The sequence below is a fragment of the Cynoglossus semilaevis genome, chromosome Z (genome assembly GCF_000523025.1).
Source record: "Cynoglossus semilaevis isolate Cse_v1.0 chromosome Z, Cse_v1.0, whole genome shotgun sequence".
Taxonomy (NCBI): domain Eukaryota; kingdom Metazoa; phylum Chordata; class Actinopteri; order Pleuronectiformes; family Cynoglossidae; genus Cynoglossus; species Cynoglossus semilaevis.
The window spans coordinates 2,240,091-2,265,842 of NC_024328.1; the positions used below are offsets into that span (position 1 = coordinate 2,240,091).

Below are 25,752 nucleotides of genomic sequence, written 5' to 3' on the forward strand. Positions count from 1 at the left end.
GCGGTGTTAAAGTCAGGAAGAATCAGTGATGATTAGATAGATGTTCGTGCAAGTTATTTGGTCTGTTTCTGCACAGTGGGCTTGTACAGGCTGTATGTTAATACATGCATTATTAGCCCAGGTGCAGTGGGGAACATTGCACAGATACAGTAGCTCTAAAAGTGACAATAAGTCATCAGTTGGGCTTTTGTAGCTCATGTAGAAACAATTGAATGATTGATATAAATCCCAATACAGGCAGACAGATGTTAGACGTGTGACAAAATGATGAAATGACACATTGTTTTTTAACTTCATCATAATTGCAGTGATTAGTGATTAAAGCAACATGTACGACTGTAAAAAAAAGTTGATGTTTTATTTTTATTTTTATATCTGAATAGAGATAGTTTAAATAAAATTGATTGACTTTATTTCCAACAGTGACTCTTTAGTGTTAATGCAATAGTAATAATCTTTCACTGTAAAATGAAGATGGATTGACCCAAAAATAGAGAAAAACTTACATTTTATACAAAACTGACTGAACTGTGCAGCTTTGTAACAGTGTCCAGAACACAGAAAAACATGATGACAGTTTGACGAGTTACCACTCATAACCTTTGACAACCAAAAACAAAGCAGAAAAAAGTGTGTCTGTCGTTGGTTTGAGTTTTTACTGAAGTCTTAGGGTAGATCGAAGCCCAAAAGAGACTTCAGCTCAATCTTTTCTAATGACTATGATTTGCTGACAGTAATATAAACATTAACTCCTGACAGATGACATGTTTCATGGAGATACTCAAGATGGTAATTTAAGGCTTTGAGCAGATTTCGTTGTCTTTTGTTCCACATGTTACAATAACGGAGGACGCTCATAATGATGGGAGTCAAGAACAGAAGGAGAATTTCTCTGCTCCATCCAAAGGATCTGGAACTGTTTTGTGTCCACACAGAGTGCCTTCTGTGCTGTAACTATGTCAGAGTGTTTAATTGTTACTGGGATAAATTCCTGTAGTGGACAATCGTCATGATATCGCGGTGAAATACATCTTTATATATATATAACTTTGTGAACAAGAACATACCTCGTTGGAGACTAGGATTTAATTTCCGTTTTTCAGAAACAATTGGAACTTCGTGGATGTAACACCTGAAACCTGTGATGTCATATCAGGTTTGTGCAGACGCGTAAAGAATGCACAGTTTTGGAGACATTAGTCTCTTTGTAGTGTTTCTCCCACACCAAAAGCTACAAAAGAAACAGTGAAGGGTTAATGTTGAACTGGTTCCTGTCAGGATTTAATTTAATCAGTGAAGACAAAACTGTTTTAAACTGTCAAAACACATATGTTGTTTGGGCAACACAGTGTCTATTCCTCCATCATATGTGAACATGAATAGCAGGGTTCAAGCTCTCCAAAACTGGACATGAATTTAATAACATCCACCAGAAATACTTAACTAAAACCAAGTGGTCGACTTTTGCACAATGTTGTATATTTATGTTTAAAGAAACGATACACATTAATGGATGTGTCAGGTTAGGGCTTCAGAGCTTCACTGAAGCAGAATAATGTGACATATGAACACATAACACACACAGTTACACACAGTCACTAGTACACCTTTACGCAAAGTAGAGCCTGAGATAAAACAACACATTTGTAGACATGCGTTAGCCTGGCTGCAGTGTTTCTTACAACACACTGTGGCTATAAAAGGAGCAGCGACGGTGTGTTGATGCCTCAGCTATGACACTAACAACATGTCAGTGCAGCCGCTGAATGTGAGCGGTTTGTTTGTATCGCAGCCATAACCTGTGCCGTCTTCACTGTACACAGTCCTCACGTCAAGGGCTGGATGTTGGCTTTAAAAAGCACCAGACTCACACATGCCAGGTTGCACGTTTGTGTTCCTGAACGCACACGTTGGTCAGGAGAGCTAGAGGCTGTGTCCGTGTTTTCCGTGTCCACCACCTCCTCCTTCTCCTCTGTCTTGTCCTCCTCTTCTTCCTCTTGAAGCTGCATACAGCTGCTCCTCCCCGGGCCAGAAGAGCAGATCAGAGTGGAGAAAAGGGGGGTTGTACAGCTGTGTAATTGTATTCCCCGCTAATGTTTGTAAATCAGCCTCGGCTGGCGCAAGGGCACCGTCTCAGCTGCCTGACTGATGTATTGTAACATGAGAAATGACAGGAGCATCACAGCAGTAGCAGCAGCCGCAGCAAGAGCAGGAACGACAGGAGGAGCATAGACTCCTTGGAAAAGCCTCCATCGAGGGGGAGATATTAGATCCGATGGCTGCTCGCTCTCGTTCTCAGTTCTGCTTCAGCTCCCAGACTCTGGACCTTGGTTTCATTCATGCGGTGGGATCCTGGAAGCTTTGATTGGAGGGTGGAGGCAGAAGACGTTACATTTGGTTAGTTAAAAAAAAAAAAAAAAGACCTTGGGTAATTACTGCACAAAGTTCTGTCTTTTGTATTTTATTCAGAATATAATATACATAGATGGTATTCACTTTAGATATTGAAGTGTGTTAGCTTTTGCAACAGGAAAAAAGAAAACGTGTACAGAGGGCAGTGTCCCTGCAGACAAACACAGGCATTTTATTTGTATATTTTTATAAATGCCTAATTGTTTACAGCAAGAGCCTGAATTTTAACAGATGAAGAGACATGAAATGAAGTGAAACCTCACATGTGTTGACCTAGGGGAGGTGGTCATTTATGTGAATCTTATTCTGACTCAAACCCGGCCGCTCTGGACTGTTTAACGTTTCTGATAGATGCACTCGTTCGAGTTTTTCCATTAAAGGTGACGGACTAGCCTGGGAGCTACAGCTCTGAACTGGCTCAGCCATTACCTGGTGTCATGGGGCTGGAAGGACTTTATTGGTTTAATTTAATACTGATACTAATATTATTAGAGCGGGAAAGACCACTGAAGTTTTCCACTCAAGTAAATTACTTCAGATTTTATTACATTAGTGCATAAATTAAAAAACAACAGCTTAATGAAATGATCAAACCATTTGTTGTTAATTAAAGTAGAATAACAATAACCTACAATGTTAAGCATCTAGGAAACAGTGGCACATTTGAGTTTACACAATGGCATAAAAGATGAGTTTTCAGTTCTACAGCATTCAGACAGTTTTTTTATGGTCAAAATACCAATGTCCAAAGTACATTTCAGGTTTTTTTTCAAGTTCTTTTTTTTCTTTCTTCTTTTAAAACAAAATCCTATTTTGCAGTAAAGTAATCTTAACAGATGATGAAATAAATGAAGTAAAGTTGAATGGAGTAAAAGTTGGTCTACATCTAAATCCATCAATAAATAATTTGAATTTGGTTGGATGTGGATCCTGATCTTCTTAGGCTGCTGTAGTGCAGCTCTCGTTACTTTACCAACAAACATAAACATGGCTCCACTGCTTACCAATTTTACAGCCTATTGTAGCTTTCTTCTATAATTGGCCTTTCAGTCCAAAGACTTTTTTGTCCTGAGAAAAAGTCAAATTACTGCACTTTAATACACCAATTTAAACAGGAGAAAACTGGGTCAAAGGATGGGTTTTTGTTTTTGTTGAACCTCTGCTGTTGGTCAACCCAGTGATCACTTTACTGCCTCTAGCCACCTCTTATTCTGGGTTTCTGCATCTCATGAAATCTCTTGATGACAAAGATAAAACAGAAAAACTTATATGAGCCAATTTCCTTCTTTACATTATCATTAAAAAACAACCTTCAGTCCGTGGTCATTACTGATCTAAGAAAGGTTTTCTTGACGTCTAGAGAAGGGCATTAATATAAAGTACGTGTTTGTAAACCTCTGATATTCTCCTCCTGTCAAACACACCACTGTGTTTCCATTTTAGTAGCTGCTCTTAGGGATTGTTGTCAAATGGTATAAAAAATTGTGAAAACATCCACCACTGAGGAATTGGTGGATGTGTATTACTGTCCTAGATTTCAGCTTATTCATCCATAACGCACATAAATATTCAGCTGTCCTCTCGTGCTCATGGGTACGTTTTAAAAAAATCCTTTAGAGTGAAATATTAAGTCTGAAGGAATAAATAAGATTAAACACACATGTTGGTAAAAACTGTATTTTAGTAAGATAAATAATTATTTCAATATTTATTTAACAAAATATATGGTTCTTATTATTAATGTTAAAACTAAATTATATTACTGTTAAAATTAAATGCTTTACGAGCTTTAACAGAGTTTATGATTTATTAGTTTTTTTTTTGTATCATTAAAACATTAGGACTATGTAGTTTTGAGATTCCTAAAATCTGATCTGTCAATTCAAGGAAAATCAGAATCAGTAATAATGAGTATCGACAAGTTACTCTTACCAAAAATCAGTGTTGTTGAAATTTTCCTCACCTTCCCTAATTATAAACTGATAAGAGATTTAAGAAAAAACCAAAAAGACAGAGAGCGTTCTTCATGGAAGTGTGCACTCTGTATTATTTTTCATAGGATCCTTGAGCCGAATTCCAAGATTCCCATCTGGTATATTGAACATTTAAACGTGGAATTTGCCACCTGATAGCTGCGTCCTTTTTTAATAGGATCTATTGACAGGATATATGGTCCAAAATCAATGTATCCAAATGCATGTGTTAAAATGGCTTATGTGGCGAGACGTCTTCAGCTCTCTGACTGAAACAGTGTGTGTTTGACACTGAAGCTGATTACTGTTTTACACGGCTCTCATGTATCTGATCACATTATCTTATTGACGGCAGTTCTGGTAAATATTCTCCGGAGCAGACGGCTGCAGACACGCCTGCAGTTTAAATGTGACACACTGTGCTACATGTGTCTGTAATCAATTAATTCACTTATTTCACCTTCAGTCACGGCTGGAGCTAGTTTCTATCAGGCTTAAAATCAATTACGCTGGTTCCGGCACCTATAGGCCCATACCTGTAACAGCCATTAGAGCATATCTGAGGGGCGCATAGGCTTTTTATTTCAGCAGTTCACACTGGGGCGTTTATTTTCTCATTATGAGCTATTATATCAGTAGACTTTGAGTGTGCAGTTAAGGTGTTGGTGCTGCAGATTTGTGGCTCCGTGTTGGAGCAGGATGAATAATTCACCTGCTGGCTGATGAAAAGAGGGCATGGAAAGTGCGAAGCGCTGAGGTGGAGTGACCTTGGTTCATGCTGGCTGCAGGTCACCTGGCCGATGCTGTGGTAATCATTCACACCGACCAGATGGCATTTCCGTGGGCGGGCATGAAAAGGACGGGTCAGGGTTTGTCCTGCCAGGTCCTGCCAGGCCCAGAAACAACTCTGGGCCAGTACAGTACCTGAATAGAGAGGGAGCAAGATCACTGTGTCTTTACAAAGACTTTTTTTTAACAGTCAGCTGATAAAAAGCGTAGCCAAACCAAACTGGTGGAATTACAGTCTGATTATTCTCATGGTTTATTTGAGCCTATTGTCCTGTAATATCCTAACCCTGGACATGGTAGATACCTCAGTATGTCATATAATCAAACATCTGTTACTGTTATAATGCACCACGGAGTGTCCAAAGTAGTTACAATTGACTGTTTACCTGCATGCTAACAGCAAACAATGTTTCAGATCCCTGTTTCCTTTTACGTATAGACAGACTGGGTGTTTAGTGGAGAGGGTGGGCAGTGACCTAAACAGCTAATTACTGGTAAGGGTTCTGATATCTAACTACTGTACTTACTTTTCAAAAATGTCCAAACCACAGAAAAGGTGGGTTAAAGTAAACCAGATGGTTTAGGGTTCAGTAAAGTTTTCATCTCTTGCCCTTTCTCCCCCCTCCACTGTTATTGACCCTACCTCTGTTTTTTGTTCTATGGTGGGGGAAAAAACATACTCCTTATTTGTTTGCGATTTCTCAGCCTTGTTTCCTCTTTCTCTCTCATTCTCTCTGCCACAAATTGAAAAGGCAGCAGGATTTTAGATTAGGAACAAAAGCTCAGTGATTGTACTACATTTAGCATGACTCACTTGCTCTGGTGTCAGCTCTAATCCACACACACAGACAACAGTATCGCCAAACAGTGAAATTGCTTTGCAGCCTGCAAGCCTTGGCTGCCTTTCGCTGCCAGGCTGCTCTGTGTGCCAGTATATCGGCAGACACACATACACACACACACACACACACACACTGTATGTCTGAAATTGCCTGTGAAAATCAGTCTGTGTGCCTTCCATTCATGCTTTCACGTGTTTGTTTGTTTGTTTGTTTGTTTGCTGATATTGTTCATGTCAGATTCACGGCTCTAATCTCATTGTAGTGCAGAGAAAGTCAGTCCACAGCGCCTCACGTCTGGGATTATTTATCATAATGACTGTATCATTTCATTCATACACAGTGATGGATATAAAAAGCTTCAGTATTGACCTCAACAGTTAGTTTCATACGTTATCTTCCCGTTTACAGCAGATTACTGCTGTGCGTAAATGTAAAAGCTGTCACATGGTCATCATCATCATCATCATCATCATCATACTCAACGGTGGTCACCTTTTATATTAATGTTTCTGCACGGGCTTTTTATTAATTCTGCTCCTGTGAATAAAAGGGTGGGACATGCCTGTCGTGCCTCTCCTATCCCTCAGGTCCGCCTCCTTCGAACTTTTGACAGACACAACAATTCATACAGAATGGAAAGATTTGTTTTTGCACGAACATGTAGGGGCAAAATTGAGTCGTGCAAACTTCCAGGAGCCGTAACCTCTCTGCGTTAAAAAGGCAGCAAACTTTGGAGGAGGAGGGGGAGTGAGGCAGACTGAAGCATTAAGCTGTTTAACCTCTCAGTGTAGCATTAGTGGTAGAGACTTCAAAGTGAACGCCTCAGCTTTGGAATCAGAATGACAAATGGGTTTAGAGACGGCTACGCTGAGCGTTTCTCACAGGAAGACTAGGCCTGTCATTAATGTCAGCTTAATCACTTTGACCTTCCTTCAAGCAGATTTCCATACCTATCCAATCATTTGGCTTTGGTTAGTGCTCGTGTTCTTCACACTGCTGCGTGATGAGCTCTCGGCTCTGCTCATCTTTTTGTCTGTAGCTTTGATTGTGCACCTGAAGGGTCTTTAACGCCTCAATATCCAAGACACAAGTTGCAGTGTAAACATGTTTCATGAAGTTTTTTATTTTTCACCAGATCAAAGTCATGCTGATGTTGCATGTCGTGTTTTGATGTATTTTATACACTGTACTGCCTCTGTTTCAGCACAGTGGTGCTAAATGGTATTTATTCTTTTCGGCCACATCACATACACATCATGTGACAAAAGAGTCCTTAAGTCATTTTTTATTTCACCTCTAGGTTGATCCCAGTCACGTGTCTCAGCTAGCAGCTTTGTTAGCTTGGTTGATGTTACTTAGTTGTTAAGTTGATAAGTGACTTAGTAAGAGCACGCCTTTCTCTGTAAGTCACCTGCTGCAGCATTACAGACAAGAGACTGTGATGCTACAGCTTGCTTATTTTTAAGAACACAGTAGAGAAAGTAAATAATTTCCTGAAAAGTAATAACAAAAAAAAAAAAAAAAAAGAATCAATATAAAATAAACGTAGCTATAATTGAGTAAAATTTATAATAATAAGTCAAGGAATGTATGGACCACACACAACTATTCAACATCCCTGATTATTTCCCAGGTCAGAGTTTGGACCACAATCTGAGATTTCTTTTAGATTAAGAAGATCACTAATGCCTGTTAAAAATAAACCAAGCCTCTCTTTTTTTTACTAAGCACCAGCAGCTGGTATTTTTGGACAGGGAAATATGATTAAACGCTGTATTGATTGACTAATTGTTGCAGCTAATGAGTGATAAAAACCTTGTCATTATTCTACCTCTACGCTGCTGCCTGTTTCAGCTTTGTAATGTGGTCACCTGTATAAAGCAGCGCCTCTGACGTCTGGGCAGGAAGCTGTCCCCTCGGTAGTCCACAGTGCTTTATATTTTTCATGGCAGCGCCTTCTCACATCTGCTGCCCCTGGGCTGGAGCGATTGCTTTGCAGGAGTAAATAAGCAGCTTTAACAAAACTTCAGGGACACATAAGTCTGCAGGAGGATGGCTCCTCGTGGTGGGGCTGCCTCCTCTTTCTTCACAGCCAGGCAGCAGGAAGTGTCAGGCGCCGGGAGCACAGGGTATAAAGCTGTGTCCTCTCTCCCTGCTGACAACCAGGCTTCTGCCTGGTAAGTCCATATTGACCACATTTCTCCACCGTGGCCTTGGCTTTATTTGTTTTGACTGTCTGACGCTGCTGCAGACGTATCGAGCTCTAGTTTTTTCCTGTTCATTTTACCAGGCTTACAGTGAATCCCACTGACCTGCCCCCTCTTACTTTGTGCTGTAACGGCTTTGACAGGTAATCACTCCATGTAGTGATATTCTGTCGTCCATGACTTTTCTGTGTGATGTAAAAGCATCAGGGCTGTGGCAGAAGGAAAGGATATTAGTGGATGTTTAGAGCAGAAGTAAGAGTATTTGACGATGCAAGTGACGGTCAACAACAAAAGGCATCGGAGCGAAGGAGCTAATGATGTGATACAAAAGTTTTGATTACACACTCACTCATGTTATTAAACACAAGTGGTAATTATGAAGCAATATATTCTGGAAAAAAATAAAATAATGAAGAATAAATAAAAAATAAAATATTATATTTGAAAAGCAAAAATTAACAAAAAATCCAATATATAAATGTGCGCTTCTAAGATTATTATTATTTTTATGTTTTGTCTTGCTCTTTTTTTAATTATTTGATAGTTATTTATTCAGAAAAAATAAAGTAATAACGTAAAAATGTACATTGATTACAATATATTACACAAGTTGACATAAAAATACGTTTTTTTTTGTTAGTTTATTTAGATGCCAAAGCAAATAATTTAATAATTGATTAGAAAAAAGGTTTTTTATTGGAATAATAATGAAAACAATAATGAGAAATTATGTTTAAACCAAATGTGTGTTTTTGAATATTAGTTTGAATATTGAAAAATAATGTATAACAAATAATATATAACAAAGAATTAGCTAGATTAATTTAATTACATTAAATTAAATTCATTATTTTTTCAATAATTTTTCAGATATTCTGTCTGTGCCTCCAGTGGTGTGTGTTTCTGTTCTGTGTGGCCCAGATGTGTGGTGCAGCTCCTTTGTCCAACAATTCAGGAGATCAGTGCTTCACTGAGCTCCTCCAGGTCAGTTGTGGGGGATCTCTACTTCTCTCATTAATCGCCACAGCTCTAAGATTGTTCACCGGCCTGGAAGAAGAGTGGTGCGGGTGACGCCACACATTCGTACTCATTTGAACAGAAAAGACAGGAGTGCCTTAAAAGATGGCCTCTTGGTGGTCTTTGAGCATTAAACCAGAGTTTGTTATTACTAAGCAGATGTGCTCTTATTCATCAAAATAATAGCAAAGGTGTGTTACTGCAAAAGCAGATGGATCAGGCTGGGTTGTGTTGGCTGCTCTTGTCTTTGTGCAGCTGCTCCCCCACACACTTAATTACTCCCTTATTCATCCCCAACAATAGGAGGAGATGGAATAAATCTGAGCCGCACACACTTTGCTTCTTCACCGTGGAAAGGTGCAGACTGGGACCCTAAAGCGAGCCAGTGGCTTCAAGAGGTACAGTTTATCATTTTTAATGGAGAGGAACAGGAAGTGGAGACATGAAGCTGGGCTTTGTGATTTATACACCTCCTCGGTCGGAGGGAGAAAGGAGCAAGTCTATCTCCCTGTCCACACCCCTGGTCTGCAGCAGCATTTGCTTGAATCACAACAAATGTAAAAAGAAAAAAAGAAAAGAAAAAAAAAAAGACGAACAGAGAATTTTCCTTCTTAATTGTAACATCTGGGAAATTCTATCGCCTTATTCATATGTTCTTGAATTATTAATGTTGGCATTTACTCACCAGTTACTTCACCTGTTCACCTACTCATTCATGTAATTATCTATTCAGCCAATCACATGACAGAAAGTCAGGGCATGTAGACATGGTCCAGACGAGCCGCTGAAGCAAGCAAGAATTAAGTGATTAGGAGTGTTGTCTTGTTGGATCTAGACCTGGTCTGGGTCTGAGTACTCCACCCACTGATGATCTAAAGTTTAGATTCTAAACCATCAAAATAAAATCACAGGAACCTTTTGTGACAACTGATAACAGTTCTGATGTGATTACACTAATGTGTTAACTTTCTTTATTCTTTATCGATGCTCTTATTGATTCTCATTGGAAAAAAAAAAAAAAAAAAAAGAGCATTTTATTCCTTCCTACTGTTAAGTTTGCAGTAATGTTTGACATTTGATTCAGATGAAATTGATCTGGAGATTTAAAAACGTTCATGTTCACATATAATATACCTGCAGTTATCAACTGTTGCAAATAGAAGAGAAGGTGCTGTATGTACACGGTACCTGCAGCAGCCTCTCAGCCAGACACACTCTGGCGGTCCTTGTCATGGAAATGTAATTTTAGAGGATGGCTGATATTTATACACTATAGTAAAAGTAGGTTGACACATGATTGGCACTAAAAAAACACAGGACAGGACCTGGAAGAGTCTGTGTTCTATTGTTACCTTTGGAGCGTTAGGGCAGAGAAGGCCGTCAGCTCCGGCCCTGGAGTCGACAGCTCCATCCACATGCAGTGGAAGTGTATGTTGGTATTTCTTCGCTTCGTTGTTTTCAGTCTTGGAAAATGCATCAGTGCCTTCTTTTATAAAATGCAGTCATACTTCAGACTGCCTCTGCATCTTTGCCATGTTGGAAACACTTTGAGCCAAATGGCACAAATGATCATTTGACCATGGGTTTCCACCAGCAGCTAAGTCTAATAGGCTAGTTTTGGTGAACTGTAGTAGAAGTGGCCTTGAACATCATTACTTTTGTATGAATGGATTTATTTATTTGTTTTATTAAGATAATTAAACATGCAATACGCACTCAGAGCACACAGAAGTACAGCGAAGTACACTTACTTCACAGTAAGAGGATTATATATAGTAATATCTGTTTCCCTATGTCTCAAACTGACCTGTTGAACTTTGACACAGTTGGTCTTTGGCAGCTGGTGGTGCTGGTAAAAAAGCATCCACATCCATCTATTAATAACCAGTCATCCAGCAGGATTAACCAGTCATCCAGCAGGATTATACGTGTTTCTGCTTCTGTGGCTTCTACAGTTACTGGACCTTACACCGCTGAAGTCACATGGTATCACAAATGTTCACCTGACACATCTGCAGCAACTGTGTGATGCTTTTATGTTAGGAAATAAAGCAGTTCTAAATGTAGATGGGTGTCCGACCTGCAGGTTTTACCTAATGTAGTGATTGGTGAATGTACTGCACAGTATGTGGGCTGTACAGTACGTGGAAATACTGCACAGTATGTGGGCTGTACAGTATGTACAGTATGTACAGTATGTAGGATGTAAAGCCATGCACCTAAACCATCCTCTGCCTCCGTGGTCACCCTGTATTTGGTTTGTTGTTCTGCAAAGTCACACCTCCATTGTCACCTGTTCATTTACTTTTCTCGTGGAGGCCATCGAGGTATTGATTATGGTTTGCAACTGTCTTAACACTGTGCAGTACAGGCCTCGAGCTGTCTCTCCCCTCAGCCCCACGAGTGCTTTTCAGACCTTGTAATCTTAATTAAATATGCAACTTTTGATCGCAACACAGTAAAAGGTGAAGATAAATTGTGACAAAATTTAAATGCAAATATATATATATATATATAAATATATATTTATATATTTGCTCACCTTTGCCTGAGTAGACTTCTTTTTTCAGTTTTCCTCGTTAGCCTCCTGCTGTATTTTCTTTATACTTTTTTCCTGCTTTTTTTTTTCCAGATAATTTTATGATATTTTCCTCCCCTGCGCTCCCGTTCTCTCCCCGCTCTCTTCCTCTCTCGCTCTTTCTCTCACTCCTCGGCAGTTTTCCCCAGACAGGTTCCACAGTGTTTTAGAAGGGATGGATTTAATTGCTCTGTGGGGATTGGTTGGCTGTGCCGGGCTCGGCTGTTTAATTAGTGTACCCTGCCGGGATTGGTTTAATGCTTCATGATCTTGAAATTGTCTGATTGTTCAGCCCTCTGGGGATTCTCTCTGCCTACGTAGGCCAGCGGGTTTAGCTAAACATTGCTCCAGGCTTCAGCTGTATGTGGCAGGAGGGAGAGTTTGCCTGAGGAACTAAAATTTTTGGTGTGTGTGTGTTGGTGTGTATCTATGTGTCTGTGTGGTAGTGTGTGAGTTGGGTCAACTCTTGGGCATGGTCATGTAAAGTGGACAGTCCTGTGGGTTTTTCCTGAGCTCTTGACTACAGGCTTTCTGCACAGACCTCACAGGAATGTTTGCTCTTGCAGTGTTTGATCTCAGCATGATGTTCCAGGGAAATGATCCCTGTTGACTATTAATGCAGTACCAATATTAGGACTGTGGTGCAGTTCTTTGTTATGATAAGCAAACATATGAGTTTTATGAACTGCAGCCAGGACAAAATTATTATTTGAGCTAAAAACACTTTCCTCAAACACTTTTAACATTTTTGGATGCTGAATGGATAAACGCAGTCTGGTGATATTAAAATGACTTCTGTGTGGAAAGACAGCTGAACATAAGCACAGATACCTTCATTTATTCACCTGCAGTCATCTGGTCCAGCTGAAGTCCAGATACCTGGCAGTCACAGTGGCTGAGCATGCCAGGCCTGTCCACTCAGCACTCCTCTAAGATTGCAATAGTTCATATCCACAGTCTGTATTTGAATTATTTTTTTCTCATTTCACTTTAAATTCTTGATCTGCTCATTAATTCTGTTCTTGTTTTATATCTTGCAGCTCATAAATTGTCTCTTGTGAAATGTGTGACTTTGGGCGACTTTCACCATTTGCTCATTGCTTTGTGGAACATTTCTGTTCCGCTCTAGTGCCAGTACCTGTAAAATACTGTAACTATTGTCAGAATTTGTTTTTATATTAATACATTTCAGATAAAATACTGCACATAGCAGTAGTTTAGACATTTTTCTCTACTACAGCCTGAGGTCTAATTATACCAAGTGCAGACTGGTGAGGTTTTGACTTTGGTATTAAGCTATTTATACCCATGCTGATTTGTCAAATGTGCCCTCTCACTGTATTTTTGCCTTGTTTTGCATGTGTGAGTGTCTGCTGCAGCGAGGCCATCAGAATCGTCTTGTGTGGACCGTGAATTATGTGCTTGGTCACCTTGAGTAAGGGGAGCCGGGAAAATTACATTTGTGTAAATGGGCCTAGGATGTGTCTGCCCAAAGCCACCTCCCCCCATCCTTCCAATCGCATGCCCTTGGTGTGGCTCAGTCATGGCAGTGATGTTGACCTCCCTCCTAGTGAATGTGCTTGGCATCCGATCACAGATAAGGGAGTGCCGTGGGCTGCGGTGGCGGAGTGGTCCAGTACAGATAGTACATATCGAAGGCTGAGCTCATTCCACTTCATCAGACTTATCAAGCCCACTCACTCTGAGACATAAATCTCCAGTGGATGATAATAGGAACACCTTCACTGCCTCTCTGCCTGCACTTTATTATGTGTTTGTCCTCACAGTGAGTGATGCCTGAGTGTTCTGCTGCAACAATGATTACTTTTGTCTGAGAGCTCTCTCCATTAGGCATCCTCCAGGTAAATGCCAGCAGCTTGTATTTTGGTTGTCGGCTGGATCATGTGTACCTCACCCAGGGGGTCATTTTTATGCCGGAGTACTACTGTGTTTACACCTTCGCAGACACCGCTGGGGATTCACGTGATCACCAAGGCGATGTGGGCCACATGGAAACTGAGCTGCTCCCAAACGAGACTCAAACTCCAGCTTCATCTCCCTCTCTCTGGGGGAGTTGCCCTGATTACTGAGTGACTCTTCAGCAGTTGGGGTTGTTTGTGATATGTGCAATGATGATAAGGATTGTGTAATCACAGACGGAGTTGTAGAGACGATCTTTTCAATCTCGCATCAATGAATTAGAGATGACACTTGTCCTCAGCGAGCTTGCTAACAACAATACTACGTAGCATCATTCTATTTTACAGGGATAATGCCCCTACTTGTAGTCCACCAGTATCTTCTAGACTAGAACATTGATGACAGAAATGTCACTGTCCTTTGAACTCTCTAGAACTATGTAGAAACAAAACAAAACCATGAATTGATTGAAATTGATTTGGGAATTGAAATGACTGAAATTGTTAATTGCTAACACACAAAAAAAGCAGAGTTGATAGTCATTGAGGCAGTTTTTTAGTGTTTCGGGTTTAGTAATTTGTTTTAGTTTATGTCCTAAAAGAAATTGGGAAATAAGAATGAAGGTCTACCCTGAGTTCTGAATTATACACTATTATTATCAAAGCAGGATCCTCGGGTCAATTGTAGATAAGGTTAGAGTCAACAATGTTGTTCTCTCATAAATAAGCTCTGGGACTTAATATTGCAGGACAGATTCTCCTTCAAAGATGAAAATATTATTGCTTCTCTGCCCCTCCCCCATTGCCTTTTGGGCAGGGTGAGTCCAGCATCAGTCTAGACGTGCGGCATCATTAACCTGCCGCGACCTCAACCCCTGATGAATTTTCTCTCACATCCCCTGCAGCGCAGCGTTAGCGGCCCCTCTCCTGTCCACTGGGAGTGGGGGCTCCTCCGGCCTGGCCATTACAGCCACTGGCCTCCTCCGGTAGAGTTAATAGGGCAAGTGGCCGGAGCCTCTCACAGACTGCTGAATAATTCAAAGCGTCTGGGCTGTGTCTGGTCTCGGGGCGCAGGGGGAAGTGAACTAGGGAGCAGGGTGCGTGGGCCTGCATGAAGGTGCAGGGGTTAATAACAGGATCGCCTGCATCTCTGTGTCAGCAGCTGCTCAACCCCTCCCCCCAAAGCCAACCCCACCCCACACATATGAAAGAATCCTATTCAGTTGATTAGATTTTTTTTCAAAATGGATCAATTTTTAATCAGCAGAGCATCTGACTACAGTCAATACCATTGTGGCTGCGAAGACAGTTGCTGGACGGCCGTCTTTATTTACAGGAACGTTTGTTTTTCACTTTATGCAGATTGGGAAGGAAGGAAGCGGTTTCACTCTGATCACTGCACCACTGCAGTCCCTGGCCAGTCCAGGTCTCAGGGTCCTGCCTCTTCATCTTCTGCAACAACAACAATATCAACTTCCATCGAGGCCACAACAAATCACTGATGAACTCACTAATCAAACTAAGTGGGCAACTCCTTCTTTTTGCCCATATTTGATCTATTTCTTTGTTTTGTGATGGCTTGAACAGAACTAATCTGAATCTCAGCAACCTCATTGTAAATGTTCATGCTGCAATTTGTTCAACTTTTGCAGGTGTCACAATTGGAGGAAGTGGGAGCAATAAATAAAACCAGGAGGAAGATGTTGTTGGTGAAGCGAGTCTGTAGGGAACACCCTTTGTGGATGNNAGATTGTTAAAGTGTTGCTCACTTCCCAGACATGGGGAGGTGATGGCTTCCAGCCCAGATTTGTGCTCATGAAATAGAACACCAGACGATGACTTGTGTTGGCTTCAGCCATAGACAGTATGAAGACTTTTAGAATGATGTCAATGCTATATAACTGATTGACAAAGACTGCACAACATCGTAAACATTGAAACAGTCAATGCTGGGTGTGAATTCTGCGTCTGTCATATGCTGCTTACATTTGAGTCTGTACAATTAATAATGAACTTTTATCCAAAATCAGAGTTCGGAAATACCTAGAACATGCAGTGTGTGGTGTCAGTAGAAGAAGCTAAGAAGCTAAGATGCTGTGTTCAAACCAGAGCAGGATTTTGGAAAAAACAACAAGTATGTTTCTTCCTGTGGGAATGTTGGTCAGTCCATGGAGAGGTTTCTCACCCATTAACAGGTGCAGCCAACAAAAGTGGCTGTAACGGTGCCATCAAACTTTCATTAGAAGATCCTGACATGTTAAATAATGAGGACCCCGTAAACTTAATGTTCAGAACCTCTCTGGAACTGCTGATGAAACCTAGTTATGACTGGATACAAAGGCGAAATTATGAGGAGATCATCTCTCATCAGTGTGCACGGCATCAGAGCACATCTGGTTTTTAAATACCCAGCATTCAAGTACATTGTTCCGATCGCAGTTCAGTTCAGTGTGCATGTAAAGATAAGGCTGAGGACGTTACGGTAAAGCAGAGAACGTAATCAATCTAATGTTTACCTGTGATATTTCTAAGACGCGTACACTGTGCTGTCATAATTGGTCATTAAGTTTTTTTTTTCTTATCCTAATTTTCTACACAGCCCTCACTTTGAAAACCACAGGCTTAGGTTTACCAAAACTCTAGCATAGTGAAGAGTTAGTTCTAAAATAATTGTCAGTAGTCAAAAATGCTTTAAACCCTGCACCCCACTCCAAATAAAAACCTTGAATGTGGGCTAAAAAAGTAAAAAATGACCTAAAACTCTGCCAAAAATCTGTTCCTAATCTCTGGGTGGAAAATTAAGGCATTGATAATAAAAAGACACATTTTAAAACATGATAAAGTGAAATAACACGTCCACATGTCAGACTGTGGGTGAACTTTATTCTGACATCTTGTACTTAACACCACTTCACTGTTGTATTTATAGTAAAAATTCATTTTAACAGCTTTTGTCTTCACCAGATGTAAATATAGTAAGTCAGAATGAGAGTTACATACTATGTGCTAGAGGGTTGGATTTGAAATGAAGTACCTCACAGAGATCCATGTATTGATTCCTGCCTACATGTACCATTTCCCACTACAGAACCTCATGTACTTATTGGGTTTGTTCAGAAAAGGCAGAAACTGAAGAGATATGATTTGAACTAATTAGTCACATCTGATTCCATCAGTGCTCACATGCAGATGACTCATGTACAGTAACCACAGAAGAAGAAACGAGAAGAAAATAATAGATCCAGTATCAGAATAACAAAGTAAAACTGCGTTGTACCCTGTTATACTGCAGTATCATATTTATTTAATGACTTTTCTTCTTGGCAATGATGCTTTCATGTCACAGTGAGACAGTGTATTTGCATAAGGCTCAACGGTGTGACCATTGACCAGTATGTGACGCTGACATATTGGTTTATTGACTGAGTCACCTATTGACTTATTGACTGGGAGTCAGATTGATGTACCGCATTGACGTGGTCAGTTATTGATGTATTGACCTAGTCAGTATTGATGCAGTGACCTATTGACTTATTGACCACATGATGTTATACTGAAATACACCAGGGCATTAACAACGTACAACTCCAGAGTCAGAGGACATCTTTAGGTAAATATTTGTTTAATTTAACTCTACATTTATCTGACTTTACTAAGATTATTTTCCATTTTACAATTTTTTTTTTAACAATTCATTTTTTCTGGGTATTTCTTTATTCTTCTTTCTTTTTGGATATCTTTAGCTTTTTTCCCCCTTATTAATAGCTTAGTTTGAATTAATTTGAGTAACTAAGTATTTTCCGAACTAACATTTAATGTGACTAATTAATATAATATCAACAGTGAGTTTCACTTATACATTTAGCCAATTATATTTTATTTAGTTTATTTAGTTTTTCTTTTGCACATTTTTGGCTGAAGTTAAAATATTTTGTAGCTCTTCAACCTACGCTTTGCTATTATTAAGGTTCAAGCCTGTTATGATGACATAAGTAATGTTTTACGTGTTGCATAAGAAATGGTTAGAAATTAAGAATAAAGAAAACTGTCCGTTATATTGACTTATGAATGTATTAATATAACAGGGATACTCCTACACTTAACTCATTATAATCCTTGTTACACGTCCTGTGCAGTTTTGTTTACAACGGTGGAGAAATGTCTTAGCGGTAATGTAAATATTTAGTCAGCGAGTTAATTTATTTAAGTGTATTTTAGTGAGTGTGAATAAAAATAGTCTTTGATAAAATTATACACTCATGAATAACATTGACCTTATTTTCTGCAAAGACGTAAATTAGACAAAAAACACAAGTTGAATAGAAAACATTGCCTTCTTTTTTAACCAATCCCAACCAGTTAAGTAAAAAATTTTACTGAAGATTTTTCTAAATGTGACATTTGCTCCACTTTCTGAGTGGCTGAAAATAAAAGAGAAAGGATAAATCAGATAGTAAAACCAGGATAACGCAGGTGTCAACAGTGATGAGACATGACATCATAATCCTCCTTCTCTAACTGAACCTGTGGTGTGAACATCAAACCGTGTATAAAAAAAAGCTGTGTTTTCACCCAGGGTTCCTTTTTTTTCCTCCTCACTAATGAAAATTTGTTGAATCTCTTTGCTGCAGTGCCGGTGGCGTTGTTTTCCCTCTTCGCTCTCTGATTATAGAACTGTACAAACTGGGGAGATTTTGAATTCTGAGCTGATTACGTGCCTCTAGCCGTGCACATTCTCTGCTCTCCTTCTCCTTCTCCATACCTTTCTCCTGATAGCCTTGTTTTTTTTTTCCTGCCACGGAGAAAAAGAGATGCAGTGCACTTCATATACAGTTATGCTGAATAGGTGCTGATGTGTGTTAAAAACAGTTATGCAGGTGCCATTTCAAAATGTGCAGAGGATAGGCACTAATACACACACACACACATACACACACTTCTGTGGTTTAATATGCTATCAATCAGCCTGGGCCAGTTCCCATTAGTACATAAAGCATTATGAGTCTCCTCTTCCCCAGACTATCATGACACTGGCTGTGTTTCGCTGTCCTTCCAACATTTGGTCCCCATTGTCTGTTTGTCTGTTTAATATGCAAAGGTGGTCATTCAGGGAGTCATTTTGGAGCAGTGTAAACGAATCGGCAGCAATGATTAGCTGGTGCTGCAGAGGAAGTGTCCATCATGTGTGTTAGTGCAGTTGGAGAGCATCCCTCTATTCTCCCCTCTGCTCACCTCCCTGGTTCTCTTTCAGTTTTGTGAAGGACTCTTTATAAATGAGAAAAAAAACCCTAAAAAAAAAAAAACCCCAGTGAAACATCAGCGGAGCGGAGATGCTGTAAGTGGACTTACTTAATGGCAGATTTTGCATGCTTAATTGCGAGTATGGATTTCAGGTCCATTAAAAGACATCAGTGTCGTTGGAGTCTGACATACAGTTTGAATATACTTGAGATGGATTGATCCATCGACTCTTGGCCTCGTTCTGAAAGAAGTAATTATAACAACAACATTTTGAGAAGACTATGATAAAAAAAAAGAAAAAAAAAAGAAAAGAAATAAAAGTTAGTATCCAGACGGCGCTTCTTTCCGAAGTCCCAGACCCTTTCTGTTTGTTCAGCATATGCAAGCACGCTTCAGGGTGGCACCACACTGGTCCTGGGGGAAATATCAGGCTTATTTATTGGAGCCTTTTTAGCCCCAGCTCAATAGCAGAAGTCTGATGGCTGGGTTACAGAGGGACTATCTGGCAGAATAGGAGGTGGAGGAGGAGCTGAGCCTGGCGTCAGCCCCACTGACAAGCTCTTATTTACCGTCCAGATCTATGACTCATTTTATGTACCTAATCGTAAAGCACAGAGATTTATCGGAGGTAACGGGACAGTGGGGAATACCCCAGGAGACTGGCAGATGCAGCTCCCTCCCTGTCTCCCCCCTCCCTCAGCTGCGCTTCAGGTTTACTCTACCTGGTCCAGATCACCCTCCACTTCTGGGAATAGCCTTAATGATAAACATCAGGACTTTTTCCAGGCCCATATTTCTTTCTGATGTGGACAGCTGATACCTGAACTAATAAAGAAGAGGGTCATAAAAATTGGATGGTCTAATGGACGACTCTGTGAAGATTAATAACGGCTTATTGGTCAGATTCAGTGACCTTCCACACAGTTATAGCTATGATGGTCAGATAACTAAACCAGGACAGAAGGCAGAAAGAATCACGAGCCAACCCTGACCCATGTGGTTCTTAATCCTCTTGCAAACAAAACCAGGGTCTGAAAACTTTTTTAGTTTTAGAGTTTTTGCGCCCCCAAAATGTAAGTGTTTTAAATGGGTCAAGAGAACAAATCTCCCAAAAGATAAACAGAATTTGGACACGTCACTGTTTCCTTGTGGATATTTAACTTTGAATCCATCTGTTCAAGACAGTTTATAATACTCAAGTAAAAGGAGAATATTCCCAGAGAAGCAGAAAAAATCCTTATGTTAATAGTTTACCAAAAGTAGAACCTAAAAAGGAAGTCGATAAAACCCCCACCACCAATCACCCGTCCTCCAAAAGACTCTGTGAAGTGAACTTGGTGAGACTTCTAGCTTTGACTATTTAACGTTTCTCTATTTTACCATTTCTTGGTTTGTGCTGAACTTTTGTTGCTTCATAAATAACGAATTAACATCAGTGTGAAAATTACAAAAAAACAAAAAACTAATACGAAGCGTCCTCTCTTATCGAATCGTACCGCAGCAGAGCCTTTGTTCTGACTGGAGTAAACTCTGGCTGCCTGTTTTGTTTTCCTGCCTAAAAATGAAAAAGAAACTTTAATTGTTGTGCCTGCTGTTTAATCCAATAATGATCTGATGTAACAAACTGCTGTAATATCTCTCTGCACACTTAATGGAGGCAGACTCAACCCTGTCACTTTACATTAACCTCTGCTGCAACAGGAAAAGGCCACAACTAATCTGCCATTGTTGGCTTTGGCAGAGACTGCAGCCGGTGCAAAACAGATTTGGCAGTCAGCGCTAAAGTAAAGGCTTTATAATGACAGCAAGGCCGCTCGGCTATTTGAGCTAATAATGTCAGAGTCTAATAACGCTGTGGCCCTTGGAATTAGATGGGAGGTGAATGAGTGGGAATTGTGGCCAAGGGGAAAAGGATCTTGAGGTAAAGTGTGTGTGTGTGTGTGTGTGGGGGGGCACATCCTTGCAACTCTCTTTTATTAGGCTCTTTGTGTTTTGGATGTGCAGTCAAAGAGACAGTGGGGTGTTTAATTTTTGCCTATTACACATTTGCTGACCAACAACCATCAATACAGGAATCACTTCTCACAGAAATGCAGTATTTTATTTTTCTGTTTTTTTTCTCCAGTGTTCTGAAAGTTAAATGTTAAGAAGTGTCTTTCCTTCAAAAGTCGTGTTATCTGGTGCTGCATGAAGGTAAAAGGTCAAGTTCAAGGTTATTAGAGCATTTCGATGTGTCTAATAGTGCACATACTTTTAAAAAAAAATAGAAGTCGTTCCATTCCCTTGACTAAAGCAGAGACCATGAGTATATTTATTATATATTTATTAGTGCTCTGTCATTAATAAAACAATATGTAGGTTATGAAGATTGGGAAGAAAGTGATTGATCCTTTCAGGGTTTCTTCTGTAGAGTCCCCGAATAATGTTTCTGAAAGAAACAAACAGAATTTGTGATCTACCTTCTTAGCCAGAAGGGTTTTTTACAACAAAGGTCAAATTCAGTGCAGACCACTCTTTGTGGTCTGAGAAAGCAGGTTTGTAGTTTACTAGTGAATATATCACGCAGTGGCAGTGAAAGGTAAAGCTAGAGTCAGAGCTGAGCCAGTGACCTCAGCAGCATCTGCAGTGTCACAGAGGACTTGACTCCTCTGTCCTCCAACCTGCACCACCCGTCTACCTAACACAGCCTCATAACTTATAACAAAATAGCTGATTGGTTGATCTTTTCCCTTATCCTTTTTTTTTTTTTTACAGTAACTGGTTTTTACCTCTGTGCTGTTTTGTCAGTTTGACTGTTCCACTTATTCTGTGTTTTGTGACTTGCTGAGCTTGAGGGGATGTGAGTGCCATTTTCGCAGCCAAATCTGACTTGTGTTGATTGAATTAGACAAAGTCGGAAGATAATTAAGAACCGCAAGGCGCTGCAGAACTGTCTGCTTCCAAAACTGGTGAAAATGAGACGCTGCCACATCAATGAGCTCGCTGACTCTGCTTGATGTCAGTGGTGGGTTATATCACTTGACACCCTTACCTCCTGGTGCCGGAGCCTGTTTCCTCCTTTCCCTTTAATGTTTCTCCAAATATGATTAATCACGAGCCGTAAAAGCCTGCTTTTTGACAGTGCACAGCATTCAAGCAGCTTTGTTTGTTTCTTTCACAGTAGTGATGTGATCCTCAGCAGCCAAGGGTAGTTTATGGCATAAACATTTTCCCCATGAGGTGTATCTCCGCATCGCACTCCGAGTACAGAGGCATAATATCCCCTACTTTATATATAGCATCTATATAGCAGTGATTCTGCAAGTGTTTCTGGCTTTATGGACTGTATTAAAGACACACATACAGAGTTTGCATCATGTTCATGAAGCTCAGCTGCCACCAGGAATCTGTTGAACAGTTCAAGACACAGTACAGGACCTTAGTCTTCAGACTGGGGCTGTTATATTTGGGGCCTTAAGTGTTGTTGTGTAGTGGGTTATTTTCCATTTCTTACTTCTTGTGTGTATATATATATATATATATATATATATATATATATATATATATATATATATATATATATATATATATAAAAACAAGAAGTAAGAAATGGAAAATAATCCACTACACAACAACACTTAAGAGTAAGCTAAAATACTGCCAATTTAAATTGTTTTATTGATATTATGTTATGTTTTTTTTTAAATAATTTTGAAAATGTTTGATGAGAGCTGAAGTGGTCACATGCTGCTGTTTGAGTTTTTTTTTTTTTAGTATACAAAGTTTTTTTTTTTTTTTGGAGGGACATTAATGTAATACACAGATGAAAGTTCTGACAGTCTGATAATGTACTGGCATCTTATGTGCATTCAGCTGCTCCTAACCTTTCTCTGTCTGCTGCACCCATTTATTCCACCCCCCCACCGTTTAGGGATGATGACCATGTTAGAGTCTCTCTCATTTCTCTACCGTTGGGTCTTTAATATAGCTGTGAGGTTAATGTTGGGTATCATGCAGCACAGGCTCTATAACATTGAAACCCTAACGTATGTTAATGGCAGAGCCCTGCCTTCCAGTCAGGCCTTGTGTTTGTGAAAAAAAGGTTTTAGGAATTCTGCCCCTCCAAAAGGGCTGGACAGTGGGCTAGGATCCTGGGAGTGCAAGGGAACACGAGGTTGTCAAAGGCTAATTTTCAAAGCCACTCACGGTCGCTCATCTCTTACGGTGAAGTGGCAAGCGTGGCAAGTGGCTTGCACGTTGTCATGGAGACCAAAGCATGGGACCCCAGAGGACGGCGAGCGGGGGACGAATGGCTGCCCTGTCTATAGGATTCCTGTCAGCCCCTGCCTGATAGATGGCACTGACGGATCATTTGTCATACTGTAATTGTTCTCAGCAAACACAGAATGCCCACTAGTATAAACAGTAGTGGGCCGCTGGGCTAATAAAGCGGCAAAATGGAAAGGGATTCACTGATCCACTGCCTCTTTCACTTAAAGAGACAATGGCTCTGTTGTCCATACCAGTCGGTCTGATTAGAGCAGCGAGGGCTGAGAAAAAGCCCGGCTGAGAGAATAAAACAAGGCGATCATAAAGCAAACGGCAGTCACTTCTCTGTATCGATGTGTCCAGGCAGGGGTGAAGTTTGTGAGAAGTGTTGACAGTCGAGGGAACAACAGGAGCAGGTCTGCCAGTGATTCGTCCTCCCCTCCTTCACCGTCCAATGTTTGGGTACAAAAACAGTGAAGGAGAAGGAGAATGCCTGCCCACCATAACAAATACAGCGAGTGCAGATGCTGAGCCTGGACTAGGAGCTGGATCAGCCAGGCTGTGAGATGGCCAGACGCCTGAGCCGAGTGCAAATGGCCCCTGGTACAAAGGTACTATTTGTTCATCCTTGTTTTGGTATGAGCTCTGTGTCCCTGCTATTACTACTGGGATTGACCTGGTGCCATCGCTGTGCTCAGAATACTCTTTGCAGCGTGGCTTTAGTCTAAATGAAGGAGAACTTAGACCTGTGTGACTGTTGAGCTACAGTATGTGCTCTACTTGACGTGACCCGGACTCTTTTCTTCTTTCATAAACTGAAATGATCTAATCTCCAGCTTTTCTGTCATCAGTTGCCAAAGGGAAAGATTGCCTTAGGAAGGACGTTCAGCCAAACAAGGCTAGAACACTGTGCTGCCCCATCAAAACAAGACAAAAATAAATAGATTCTTGTTTTTTTTTAGAAGGCACTACTGACTGGGTCCAAGCATCACTTTAGAAATGCCATTACCCAGATGCTGGCAATGTCAAGATGTTACTCTAAATGTCATAGAGTTTTGGAACAGGGTTCTCATGTCAACTTAAAAAAGCTTAACAAAGAAAAAACATTACACTTAAAACCATGGAAAAAACTATTATGACTTTACTAGACTGAACAAATTCAAATATTATTTTGTAAAGAATATGGTGAAAACATGTACATCCGATGTACACATACATCCGATGCTATGTCGGCTATGACAGTAAAACATGCTACTGAAAGATATATCCAGGACACTAACATTGAGTTTATTTTTATAGGCTGATCTTTGCAACTGAAAATGAAAAAGGGAGGACCCTTTTTCATTTTCATTCGTGTCCTTGTAGGGACAGTCCAGGTCTGTCATTGTGGTTGTCTGTAGTCCAAAAAATGTCCAAAGAAAAAAATTAAAGAAAAAAATAATTTAAGCCTGTTTTGATGGCTGCGTGCCAGGGTACCAGCTGGACAACACTGATCAGATATCTCATCGCGACATTAGGTTTTACATTAGTTTTTCTAATCTGAGTTGATTAGGGTTTTGTCAGAGTAGATTATGTCCAACAGATGTCCACACACTTCAGGTAGTTGTTGGCTTCATATTCATACATTTATGTTGGAGAAAAGTGAACTTCTATAATTCAGTGGGTGGCTTGTGGCCTGTATGTGTGTGTGTGTGTGTGTGTGTGTGCCCGTGTGCCCCTTAGTGTGAACTGAAAGAGGACGGCCCTGGCATTTAGTCGTGCACCACTTATAACTCCACTCTGACACACTATGACGACTGGAGCACTTTATTCTGGCCCCACAGCTCACCTCCTGTCTGATGGACAGATTAAAGGGCCATTAAGCATAATTACAGTTACAGTTGGAGAGGCCAACTCAACATGTCATGAATTGTTACAAATTGCTTCAACTGTGCCCCCTGTATAACTCCTAAATTCCAAATCTCCACCTTTATTCTTCATAACTACTAGGTTTGAATAAATATGGAAAACAATTAGGTGGTATAGACCTTACTGAGCAGGCTTTAAATAAGAATTTCTATTTCTAAAGTCTACAGTAGATTTTTTAAAGAATTACTGACTTACTAAATCCAAAGTGACCTATTACTGGAGTTGGCATGCTATAATAAATAAAATATTGCATAAATAAAAACATTTATTTTTAGGTAATTAAATTAGTATGTTTGGTAAGAAAAGATAACATTTTAAATCTATTCAAAAGAAAAATACTGTACATAATTTTGTCTAAATGTATGTAAATAGAAGAAAGATATCGAAAGATGATGTCATCAAGCTGTACATCAATCTCTAAACTATTAGAAAAATAAAAGTGTTTTTAAAAATTGTTAAAGAAGATCTAGGAGTGATCTTAAAAATAGGGAGATATTACGACATTTTGTAGAAAAAGAATGTTTTTAAAGGTGACACAAAAATAGCTTAATGTAAGTGTAATAAAAAAAGGCAAAATAATGATAATAATAATAATTACAAAATTACACCCAAATTCTT

At 39.9% G+C, this 25,752-nt stretch overlaps 1 protein-coding gene and 1 long non-coding RNA gene across 6 annotated transcripts in view; both read left to right on the forward strand.

Moving 5' to 3' along the window:
• cux2b (cut-like homeobox 2b) overlaps positions 1 to 25,752 on the forward strand; it is a 104,919-nt gene that overhangs the window by 1,279 nt on the left and 77,888 nt on the right. The window lies entirely within an intron of this gene.
• Positions 8,978 to 10,267, forward strand: LOC112486457 (uncharacterized). The gene is made up of 2 exons (XR_003048889.1): positions 8,978 to 9,207; positions 9,544 to 10,267. It is a non-coding gene; the product is annotated as an uncharacterized LOC112486457 (long non-coding RNA).